The sequence below is a fragment of the Anneissia japonica genome, unplaced genomic scaffold, assembly GCF_011630105.1.
Source record: "Anneissia japonica isolate Jap-2015-1 unplaced genomic scaffold, ASM1163010v1 scaffold25297_len13827_cov105, whole genome shotgun sequence".
NCBI classification, from domain to species: Eukaryota; Metazoa; Echinodermata; class Crinoidea; order Comatulida; family Comatulidae; genus Anneissia; species Anneissia japonica.
The window spans coordinates 1-13,530 of record NW_022744135.1 but is presented as its reverse complement, the minus strand read 5'-3'; the positions used below and the strand labels follow the sequence as shown (position 1 = coordinate 13,530).

Genomic DNA, 13,530 nt, shown 5'->3' with positions numbered 1-13,530 from the left:
TTTTTTACTTATAAATAGCATGTTGCGCATTGAATGTAGATTGGAATCTGCTCTAGATACTATAGTCTCATACTTGCGTTTATATATTTAATTATATAATATTACATAATCAAAATTTAAAAATAAGGTCTAATGGTGGCCAATTAAATTGGCTACAATCAGTTGGCCTATGAATATTCAACAGATGGTTGTATGAATATTCAATAGATAGTGGCATGAATATTTAATAGATGGTATGAATATTCAACAGATGGTGATATGAATGTTCAACAGATGGTGGAATATATTCAATAGATGATGGTATGAATATTCAATAGTAAATAATTGTTCGATTACATAGTTTTGCGCCCTGAATGATGTTCGACGAAGGATGGTATTAGTATGGATTACTTCAGTAAAAGAGTAGTATTTGCTAAATATGCGTCAAGGGCCCCGACGGTGCTCTCGAACTAGTGCCCCTCAGAACCTAGTTTGTGCCACTGCATAATATGTTTTATCTATAGGGTATTTTCACAAGATTTTACGAATGGATGCCTTTGAAGCATCCTCTGTCTATATCTAATCCCAATGCCGTTCGATTCTAGTAAACGATTAGAAATTAACGAAAACATGCTTGGACTAACTGAACAAGGAAGGAATGAACTGAAACGCGCTTTCTGGTAACGTTTGATTGACAGCACACAATATATCTTTGGTGTATACGCACAAAGTCCTGCGATATATAATGAAATATAATGGGACAATAATATTCCCTAACAGACACAGGTTATTGTTGGCTTCGCCACGATGTAGTAGACATGTAGCTTGGTGGTTAAGGTGCTTGCCTTCCAATACCAGGGTCCTGTGTTCAAATCCAGTACATGATTTTTCTCATGACTAAATAAAATTCTCCACTCCCTAAGCCTCGTATTGAGACTTCGCTGATGAAGCATCACGGTATTTCATTTATTTAAGAGGGTCCTTTAATATCAGTCGACCTTAGGATACGCAGGGAAGGGTCACCCTCTATAATAATAATAATAATAATTATTATTATTATTAGATTCTTTCTAATACTTTAAAACACTTTTATATATACAAATCGTTAAACACGATATAATAATGATGCCCATATAATTGATGTTTTGATAGTTATATCATTAAATATATTATTTTAATTTAATAATTTGAATTTTATTTGTCTATTCATAAATATTCACGTCATGTGTAATGTTACATTAGCATAAAAACTGCGCTGTTTACCCTGTAGTCATGTCAATTTCCAGAATTATGAATTTGGTGCTTTTTTTTTAAACTTTACACTCTACAGTATCTTCGAAGATAACCCCGATAACGTTAAGTTTTATTGAAAGCGAGAAAATTAACTCTTTTTTTTTTTGGAAAAACACACCCTACGCTCAACGGCTCAGACCTGCGATTAAACGACTACATTAAAAGACCCCCTCCCCGAGAGCTCACGAACCTTACACCATCTCTATATAGACTACATTAAAAGACCCTCTGAGAGTTCACAGGTGTTACACTGTCTCTATATAAACTACATTAAAGACACCACCCCGCCCCCGAGAGCTCATGGGCCTTAAACCATCTCTTATTATGTATAGACAGGGGCGGATCCAGGATTTGAAAGAGGGGGTTCAAAACGTTTCCAGAAATACCCAAAATGAAAGGGGGTCTGTAGGTCCTTCCCATGGAAAATTTCCCCCTTGAATCCGCCACTGTATGGGGAATCCTCTAACGCTCAGGTGACCTAGGGTTTCAAAACAAATACAGTATATACTCACGTATAGACGAGGCTTAAAATAGCAAATTACGAACGAAAAAAAGGGGTTCGTCTTATACGTACGACATTCAGATTTTATTTTAAAATCATGTTCGTCTTATGTGCGGATCGTCCGTAACACGCGAACTTACTACTGCAATGGAGCAACTAAATGATGTATGAATAAAAGCAATTTTAAATAAAGGAAAAAAACGATTTTGGTGGTGAAGATTTAAAAACTCATAAAATGGTATTATTTGGAAGATTACCCTTGCATTTGGCTCCATTTATCCAGCTAGATGCAGTATCAGGACCACAAATATTTAGGAATTCCGACCATGAAACAGGGAGACAAATATTAGCCAAAAATCTTCTAAAACTCGGGGGTCGTCTTATACACGGGTCACCTTATAGGACCTACGCGAGTTATCGGTATTGCTTATTACGGAACCCCTGCGGAAGTTCGGGTTCCCGTCACACTCAATGGTTGGTTGTAACAATAAACTCGCAAGACTGCTCACCTACTAGATTCTACAAGTGCGTGGTTGGCTGGGTTGTTTTTTGGTCGGAAAGGAGAACTTTTCTCAGTGAACTCATTCTCGAACGAGATAAACAAAGCTCTCTAATGACTCAAGCTACTGTATGACCGTTTTTATATTTTTAATAAAACCAATTTCTTCTAATTTTAAATACCGGTACGTTTTCCCTAGAATTTGTGATAATTCGTTATCACGCAAGTGCTATGCGTGGCACATTATGATCGATCTCGCATGTGTTTCTGCAAAACGCGTTTCATCCTAAATCACTTTGAAGTGATGCGTGACGGTTGGTAACTATAGCATAGAGCGGCCGGGCCCTAGGTAAAATTGGTAAAAATGCACCTGATCGGACATAAAGACAAAGCTTTTAGTGGTGTCTACTCAGGCGAAACTCTTAATGCTCATACATTCTGAGATTTTTTTACCAGATACAGTACGGCATTAACGCTCAGAAATATCTAAAAAATATTTTGTTTAAAAAATTGAAGAATATTGAAAACAAAATATGGTCAAGTCATATATAGGCCCTATGTTATCGTTTAGGGCCTATTAGACATTTCATGAATCTATGATATATTATAATATTGACAACATCAATAGAACATATAGGCCTAGGTGGAATTTTGTCCAACCCGTCGTGAAAATGTACTGAATACTCAGTGCGTGTGAAAACACTTGCAAAAATAGTACCGGTACTCGCTGCTTACTTGGGCTCGAATTCAACCCTGGCCATCAGGTGCAAGCTCTGTGGTCCAAAGGTATGATGCCAGGCTAGAGATCTGGAAAACGTGTGTTCGACTCCCATTAGAGAACAACTTGCAAATATTTTTTGCAAGTGTTCAATAAGTGTCAATACATTTTTACGACAGGTTGGGCAAAATTACACATATAGGCCCCCCTAATTGATTCTCCTGACGCAAATCCAGGTATTGTTTATTCCATCACGATAATAACAATTACCATTCAAAAATAGAACAGTCATCGACCTACTTGCAGTTAAGTGAATCTAAAATGTATTTATGAAGTTATGATGATCTGAAGTGTTTAAAATGACACAATAATAGTTGAACCAACTTTAAAATACCTGTACCACAAACACAAATGTGCGTCATGATATTTTATTGCTTAGAAATGTGATTTCAAAAACTATAGTGCATTTTTTGCAAGTGTTCACACGCACTTAGTATTCAGTACATTTTCACGACAGGTTGGGCAAAATTGCACATATAAGCCCACTAATTGATTCTCCTGACGCAAATCCAGGTATTGTCTATTCCATCACGATAATAACAATTACCATTCAATAATAGAACAATCATCGACCTACTTGCAGTGAAGTGAATCTAAAATGTATTCATGAAGTTATGATGATCTGAAGTGTTTAAAAACGTACACAATAATATTTGAACCAACTTTAAAATACCACAAATACAAATGTGCGTGACGATATTTTATTGCTTTAGAAATGTGATTTCAAAAAGTATATTAGTGCATCGTATACGCAAGGGCTTGTTTTGTTGTTTGTATTTTTTCACTTGCAGCGTCTGGGAAATAGGTAATAGGTAAATTGTAGTGAATATAATCAATAATTACAGCCCCTAAAACCTAATATTATTGAAGGGTCCTTTTAAAGTTTAAATATGATTTTTTTAATGTTATATTTTTAGATAATTAGACCTATTGAACGAGCCCCCAATAGCCCTGGGGCCCCAGTGCTGTGCACTAACTGCACTGCCCATACCTACGCCACTGGACCCGAGTATTATTATAGTGGCTACATAACGTTTGCTATGCACTGTATCATGCGCTATAGAAGTAAAAGACCATAATGTATTGGGCATGTACCTCTCTCTCTGGTAGGGCCTACAGTACAATCAGTATACAAGTGTAAGGTATAGGATAGTGTGGATTTAAACATTTTCCTAATGGTAATGTTCAAAATGAGTGTCAAGGAAAGTAAGAATCATTGTTGGAAAAAATGGTCAACATATTATTTGAATTCTCACCCTGACCTTCGCCTGGGCGAAGTAGGTAAAGGTCTGGATCAGCGTCTAGTTAGCATGAATTTTGTAAGCCAGGAACCAGTAGTATTTTGTTACGTTTCTTCACAGAGGAGGGTTCGTCCGACAACACCAGGCTATGCCCTAAACATGTCGTATCAAAAAATAAATTTTTACTGAGGCAGAACAAAACCGTGTTGTTTTTTTATTTTATATTATATATATATATATATATATATATATATATATATATATATACATACCTATAATTATATATATAATTGTATATAAGCATATATATATCACTTATTGACGAAAGTTAATATTTAATCATTTTTCTTCTACCAACAGCATATAGCCGGACATATAACTTAATGCCTATCAAAAAATACTACCCTTTCATCGACAGTAAACCAAAAGCGAAAGAAATGAATCAAAACACCAATTGAGTCAGTCTAGCACATAGTTGCAATAAAGCTGAACTTTATTGCCAGCAGTAAGTATTGTAACCATTGTAAATTACACAAAACCTGCCATATATAAAGCAATATTTGTACCAATGAGATCGAGACAATAAGATACCGTGCCTTTAAGCACATAATACTGCCTATTCATAATTATTAAAAAACATAGCAATGGTGAATAGGTGTTATACAATGGCCTACGATAGGTAAAAAAAAACTTGGCACCAATGAGACTGCCTATTCATAATTATTAAGAAATATAGCAATAGTGAATAGGTGTTATACAATGGCCTACAACACCGTATGTAAAGACAAACTTGGCGCCAATGAGATAATGGGCTACCTGTAAAGTACAACAGGTTGTTTGTAATTATACTTTAAAAGTAGGCCTATTTCAACTCGATCCAAAAAAAAAAATCTAAAAAGATTTTAATTGGAACGGAAAGTTCTATCAGCTACTTTGTGTAAATTGTTTGTATGTATATTATTATTAGTGAAAAAAAGATGTAAAATGCTTTACCTAATATGGATCTAAGTCGATAATTGACGAGGCATCGCGTCAATAGTGACGTGGCATAATGAGGAAATACTTCAGATTCGGATTTATTTGAGATTTTTTCGACAACCACTTTTAAACAGTGGCACACACTAAATAGTGGTGCGCCCAGAATTGTACAATTAATTACATTACGTAAAAGAACAAGGCCAACATTCTACTAAATTATCAATTTAAATTCAGCGTTATATTGATTTTTTATTGGTTATTATGAGTAACTCTTTCTCAAGGTATTTTTTTGTATCATAATAATGCTATCGTTTAGGCCACCTCTTGCTGTAAGGTGATAGGGCCCTAATGGAACATGCAGGACATTGTTGGTATTATTATAGGAAATCATATCAGTGTTATTAACAATTAATGAGGGCGCTGCTGGGTTTTCACTTTTGTATCAATGGCACACGCCAATTTGGTGGTGTATTCAGAAACTACAATACCTAAACTAAAACTTAAAATATAAATTACAAAGATCATCAATTAAACATAAAAGCAAAATAAAGAGGGAAGTAAAACAAAACAAGGTAAAATGAAATAATAGTAAAATACTTGTTCACCAGCTACCTTGTTTATGTGTGTATGTTATAAAGGCCACACACACACACACACACCTGTGTACATACACGCATACACACACGCATGGATACAACACATATGTACTGTACATGCACACACACGCACCCCTACACATGTACACACACATATACATAATATAAAAGGTACCTAGTACAGTAATTAAAAATTCAATATACACAAAAATAAAAAAGACCGCACAACTTTCCCCAATTTTCTTTCCCCAAAAACCAAGCTGCAAAATGAAAAAACAAAAGAAAAAAAAAACCTGGTTAAACTACAAAATATATTATAAGGAAAAATAGTATGTAGTAGTTACTTCCCGTATACTCGCATATAAGGTGACCCGCGTGTAAGACGACCGCCGAGTTTAAAATATTTTTGGACGATTTTTGTATTTCATTTAGTAGCTTCACTGCAGTAGTGAATTTGTATGTTACAGACGATCCACACATAAAAGACAAACATGATTTAATAAATCTAAGATTTGTATGTTGTGCATATTAGACGATCCACACATAAGACAAACATGATTTAATAAATCTAATATTTGTATGTTGTGCGTATTAGACGATCCACACATAAGACAAACATGATTTAATAAATCTAAGATTTGTATGTTGTGCGTATTAGACGATCCACACATAAGACAAACATCATTTAATAAATCTAAGATTTGTATGTTGTGCGTATTAGACGATCCACACATAAGACAAACATGATTTAATAAATCTAAGATTTGTATGTTGTGCGTATTAGACGATCCACACATAAAAGACAAACATGATTTAATAAATCTAAGATTTGTATGTTGTGCGTATTAGACGATCCCATTTTTCGTTCACAATTTAATAATTGAACCATTGTCTTATACGTGAGTGTATGGTATTTCTCAATGGTATAAATGCCGTGAAGAAAATAATTGTAGAAAAAGTACTTTGTCTTTAATCTAGACTATCAAATTTTATTTGAAAAAAAACTGTTGTACGCCCATATAAGCTCATTATGTGCCTATATATGGTCATGATCTAATGGCATCATGACCATATTTAGGCATGTCACATGGTTTTGCTTTTGACAGGGCTTAAAGTGCACTCATTTTGATTCAACATCGAAAAAAACAAACGAACTATTGGCGCCCTTCACAATTCCATATACAGCAGTAGTGATATGCAACATAATAAAAACTCAAATAAATAGATGGTCGTATGAAGCTGATGCTTTGTCTACAGAAATGGTTTCAAGTTTGAATTTAATTTTTTTTAATTATTTGTCCTCATTTTACGTAATTTTACATAATTTCATTACAGGGTTTCCAAATTGAAAGCAAAAAGTCTGCTTGAAGATCTGGTTTAAAGAGTTTTATTAATACATCTACTTTTTAATTAGTGCGTGGTGATGTCCATGCTAGCTGACTTCACAGAGACAATTCTTTATACAGTAGTAAACAAAATACAAGGTGTGTTCCCAATTTCTTGGACTCCAGCAAGATTAGTTTTTCTCTGCTTTCAGTATAGCCCAATATCTTAATTGAAATTGTTTTGTTCTTTCTGATAGTCATTCAAAAAACAACATGGATGTGACTCAGATAACTGCATTGTTGTTCGTCTTGTCTTTTCCTATAGGTACAACTCTAATTTATTGATTAAAGTTCTTTCAAGTTGCTACTGTTGTTGGTAGTATGTGTCTAATATATTAGCAGCAATCTTGTTATCATTTTCAATCAATTCTGGCTTCAATATTGTGAGTTGATTTACATTTGTTCTTTGTCTGTTCCTCCATCGGATAAGCATTTCTAAAGTAGTTTCCACAATCTGTCTCTGAAACTTTGTATCTACAGAGTACATCGTCAATTTCTGCTTCTGTTATTCCAAGACTCCTGGCAACAGCTTTCCAACCTCTACCCATCATCTCAGATATAACTAATAAATTAGCATCTTGAATGTACCCTGATTAAAACAAAATAAAACAAAAGTTTAAAATAAATAATAAAATAATTATTGGATATATTTTTTTAAAATCTGGAAGGGCAAATGTGTTTCCTGTTCCTTTATCCAGTCACCCAGGTAGGGGATCGGGATTGCACCAGACTGGAGACTTCCTGAAGATTTTGCATTATTGTTTTGCCAGTTATGCTTATTTCTATTATTTAATCAAAGTAAAAATAGTTTCTGAATAACCTGTATTCTACAGATTTGAGGTTCCTATGTGCATGATACAAGCGATTTGTAACCACGCTGTATAAATGACCATTATTATTATTATTATTATTAAAAGTACATAATAAAATATTGGATACATTTTAAAAGAACATAATTTTAAATGTTTTGTATCAAATTTATTTTCACCAACCTCGTACTTGTCAATGTTTTGCTGAAACTTGAGGTAGATTTGAAGCAGCGCCAAGCAGCGCCTTTGTTACCACAGCTTTCACACAATTGTTCCGCAAGTTGAACGATTCCCTGTTCTCTCAACGCCAGAGTTTCCATGACGCCATCTTTCAGTGTGTTGTTGTCTGCACTCCTAGTCTCCTCCAATCAGAGCCAGATCTTCACAGATGAACAGCAGGTCTTGGTCGTCAACAGATGCTGGTAACCAAAGAAATAAAAAATGGAAGAATCATTAATGATTTCTGGTGAAACCAAGAAACATTTAAAAAACCCAATCCATGATTTAAAAGTATTAACAAATAGGTTTTCGCACCTAATGAAGATTTACTACAATAGCCAGTAAATCCATTAGCAGGTATATGCTAAAAAATGATTTTGTTATTGATACTCGCCATGGAAACCTTCAAAAAATGTAAAGAATGTAGGAATGTTATTATGCTCATTTCCTGGCCAGAATATGTTTCTTCAATTTAAATTTTAATTAAAAGCTAATTTTTGTCCACACTGTGATATGGTTTAACAATACGATTTTTGTGTGACTGACCAAACTACACAACAAAAGAATAATATCAAAAAGATGTATTTTAGATAATATTAATTAAATGAACATTTTATCATGAATAATGCATTACTAACCATTGTATTCATGGTGTGTTGTGGGTAATCTTCTACTGGTATCTTCACCTGCAGTCAGTTGTGTCAGTTTCTTATATAAAGTATTTTATTACTTATTTTTTCCCACTTAATTTTAAAATTGAAAATTTTAACTTTCATTTTAATGACTGTTATCCATTTTGAAGTCTTATTTTATTTGTATTTTATGTCTTGTGTAAAATATATAGATTTATTTTACGTTGGAATTACTGACTCCTGTCATAGTGACTTTTGCACTTTGTAATAAAGTCTGTCACACTTTGTAATAACTGTTGCTTTGTAATAAAGTCTGTCACACTTTGTAATAACTGTTGCTTTGTAATAAAGTCTGTCACACTTTGTAATAACAGTTGCACTTTGTAATAAAGTCTGTCACACTTTGTAACAACTGTTGCACTTTGTAATAAAGTCTGTCACACTTTGTAATAACAGTTGCACTTTGTAATAAAGTCTGTCACACTTTGTAATAACTGTTGCTTTGTAATAAAGTCTGTCACACTTTGTAATAACTGTTGCACTTTGTAATAAAGTCTGTCACACTTTGTAATAACTGTTGCTTTGTAATAAAGTCTGTCACACTTTGTAATAACAGTTGCACTTTGTAATAAAGTCTGTCACACTTTGTAATAACAGTTGCACTTTGTAATAAAGTCTGTCACACTTTGTAATAACTGTTGCACTTTGTAATAAAGTCTGTCACACTTTGTAATAACTGTTGCTTTGTAATAAAGTCTGTCACACTTTGTAATAACTGTTGCACTTTGTAATAAACTCTGTCACACTTTTTATTAACTGAGCTGTCGCACTTTGTAGTAACTGTCTGTCACACTTTGTAATAAAATGAGTTTGTCTCACTTTGTAATCAACTCAGTTGCACTTTGTAGTAAAACGCGATCTATATTATATTCTATAGATTTTTAGAGGATCAAATTTGATTTTTTTTCCCCACCGTTTTGTATTATATCATAAGTGCCTTGTCCACCAACATCAAGCGTGATTGCTTTATTCCAGCCTCTAGCAGTTGGGTTATTGTTTATTAATATAAATATTAAAGCTTATCTGTTTGTCTTCAGGTTAAAACATTTTTACAAAATATTCCAATTTTTAAATGTTCAATTGAATAAAAAAAAAAACACATAAAAACACCATTATTTTTTTTTTAGCTTTTTCATTCATTTTTTCACTACATACAGTAATGTACATCATTAATATTTATACCTATAGTTTCAGAATAATTTTTTGCTATTGATTTTTTTTTTGCAGTTGCTCCCATGTTATGTTAGAGTGTGAAATCATGACTACTACCTTGTCCACCAACATCAAGCATGATTGCTCTATTCCAGCCTCTACCAGAAACATAGAGTATCCATGTTTGTATAAAATTACACCCACCCTTTCATTTGTTTGGATTTTGAGCTCTCCATCATTATCTTTAATTTATTTTAACAGCATCAGTTAGGTGTTCGACTGATTTTCATTGATTAAATATGTTTCTATGATAATGGATACAATTTTGAGTCTGCATATATTATGGGTACCATGTATTTATATCATGACACAGCACACAACAATTTTCAAGCTAACATTTGTGATTTTTGAGGATATTATTAAAGATTGTTTTTAGATTACAAATAAAGAATTAAATTTCTGTCTATAACAAAGTACAAAATGAAGAGTCATATAACAAAAGTTATGTCTGCAGCTATTAGGTACATGATGCATACTAAAAAGATGGATGTAAACTTTAGTTAATAATATTATTTAATATTTTTTGCTGTTGAATTTTGAACAATCAAAATAAATAAACAATTCGGTTAGGCCTACAAATTCAACTGTGACATTGTTTACATACTCATATGACTGGGTTTAGTGACTGTATACGCTGAATGGAAGAGCTTGATGCAGAGGCCTATCCAGGTTAATCAACGCTTGATGCAAAGGCCTAGCCAGGTTAATCAACGCAGTTACAACGCCGGGAAGCGTGGCCGGTTTATCAGTGCCACTTCGAAATTGGGCAAATAAATATCTCAAATAAAATATTTCATGATTTCTTTAAAAGAATTACAATTAATTAATACCATTTAGGTAATTATTTCAAAATGGTAGAATAAAAATAGTTCTGAATTTTTTTTATTGTGCTTTTATGATGGTCGTTTTTCTGATTTTCTTATAATCGTAGCCGGGTTAGTGTAGAAACAGACTAAGCCCTGAAATTAGGCCCAGTTTAGTTATTTCATTGTGATTCTGTACATTTTAATTATGTGTGTTTTTATAAGCGTATTACAAATGCAACTATATTTTAATAAAGTGTTGAAGTGGTATCTTGTTTTGATTACAAAATTAACAGTAATGCATGTGTTGTGACATAGTATTTTTTGTTTGTGATTATGAAGAAATTACCTGATCGGTGTTAAGCCTCTACAAAGTGATGACATAACACAAAGGCTCTGCACTAACAAAAATTACCAATCGCCCTGTTACAGCTTTTCTTCCGCAGTGAAACAGTGGTGTACAAATTATGACAGACTTTACTACAAAGTGTGACAGTTATTACAAAGTGCGACGATTATTTCAAAGTGCACGCAACACACAGGGCTCATATGAGCTGAAGTTATCCCCAGTTTAAAGTTGGGTAAAACGGATGAATGTGTGATGGTCCGCCCTGGGTGGGACACTGGTCCACCGCAGGTTAACTCCCAGTAATTTGCTGTTACCCATTGATAAAGCTGGGTAGACTGAAGCAATGTAGATAAAGTGCCTTGCTCAAGGACACAAGTAAAATTCACAGCGAATTAATTGAAACCCTAACCTCAAGGTTAGAAAACCAAACCAACTCCACTGCGTCAGTCAAACTGCCTTACGTAACTTAAATTCTATTTTTTCTAGTTTATAATTTTGTACCTTTTTTTATTATCTGGTTTCTTCTTGTTGATTGACAACTCATCTTTAGATGGAATGCAGATTCGTTGTGTGACTTGCTTCCTTCTTTTCTATCACCTGATTTATTACCATACTTCAAATAAAAAAATTCATAATAATTTAATAACTATTAAATTATAAATAAATGCTAAGCTTAAATCAACAATTAATATTCGTAAAAATGTGTTGTCGATGCTATCATGTGTCGTGGGTTACATCTTATGCTGCAGTATCGGAAAAATGGGGTGGTTATGAAATTGTGGTATCAACAATTGAAGCATAGAAAACTTCAATAATGATAATATTCATATTAAACAGATTACAATAAAATGTGAAATTTTGGGACCAAAATTGTCTTTTAAAATATTTTGATGCAATTCAGGATGTGTGTCTACTGCTTTAACTGTGATTTTTGTATTGGTAGGAATTAAAGTGTGATATAGTCCATATTCTAGAATGTTGCTATGGCGTGGTGGCCTCAAATGTGGGTGGTAATAGAATTAGGTCCTTTGATGTATGTAAGTATTGTCGGGTTAAATCATAACTTAAATCACTTTGCATAAAACTTTCATATTTTAGTATAATTTGAATTGAAAAAAAAACCAGATTTTAATAAATTATTCTTGTAACTAAGCATTCATTTATGTTGGGTTGCATTTTATGAATATCAATGTTTTCTAGTTATTGAAAAAAAGTAATCATAATGTTAAAATATATAATAAAACCCATATTCATATCCCCCTATTACTTCAGAGTCAAAAGAATAATATCAGTTTACTAATTACAGGTTAGATGAGTATAATAATATTGTGAGTTTCCAAGTTTGCTACCAGCCAACATAGAAGATGATCACACTATAAACAATTCTTAGTCGTAACTTACCGTCGTAGTCCCTACACCGTGGCTTTAGATTTTGATGCACTGGATGATCATGATTGCTTCTATCGTTACCGCGTTGTGTGCCCTTGTTGTGTCCTCCTCCACAAAAGCCTCCTCTACTTTGTGGTCTGTTATTGCCGGATCCACTTTCCAGACTCGTGACAACGCTGATAACGCCTGGCATGTTACCGAGATGGTCAGAAGAATCCATGTGCTGGTTGTTTGCCGATTGGTCTTGGTTCCTGTAAATGTCTCAACCTCTCCTTGAAATACACATAATTTAATTGTTAAATATTGCCATTTGTTTACGCTACATGTAAAATGCCTGTTATTAGATTTGATTTGGCACACTTGAAACGGCTGCACTCTGGTAAGGTATCCCTGCAATTTAGTAAAAAGACTGAACTTTAGTGAGACTTAGCTACTCTTTTAGTGAAATGGCTGCACTCTGGTAAGGTATGCCTGCATTTAGTAAAAAGACTGAACTTTAGCGAGACTTAGCTATTCTTTTTAGTGAAATGGCTGCATTCTGGAGGGGCATGGCTTTACTCAGTAGTAATACTAACATTTAGTGAGACTTAGCAACTCTTGTTGTGGCATGCCTGTGTGGTGGGGCATGGCTACTAACATTTAGTGAGACTTAGCAACTCTTGTTGTGGCATGCCTGTGTGGTGGGGCATGGCTTTACTCAGTAGTAATACTAACATTTAGTGAGACTTAACAACTCTTGTTGTGGCATGCCTGTGTGGAGGGGCATGGCTTTACTCAGTAGTAATACTAACATTTAGTGAGACTTA

General features: G+C 33.8%; 1 long non-coding RNA gene across 1 annotated transcript; it reads right to left on the bottom strand.

The window, feature by feature from the left end:
• Positions 1 to 7,156: 7,156 nt before the first annotated feature.
• Positions 7,157 to 12,122, bottom strand: LOC117119572. Its single transcript, XR_004447209.1, has 3 exons — positions 11,837 to 12,122; positions 8,244 to 8,479; positions 7,157 to 7,840 (listed from the first exon to the last, which is right to left on the bottom strand). It is a non-coding gene; the product is annotated as an uncharacterized LOC117119572 (long non-coding RNA).
• Between the last annotated feature and the right edge of the window lie 1,408 nt (positions 12,123 to 13,530).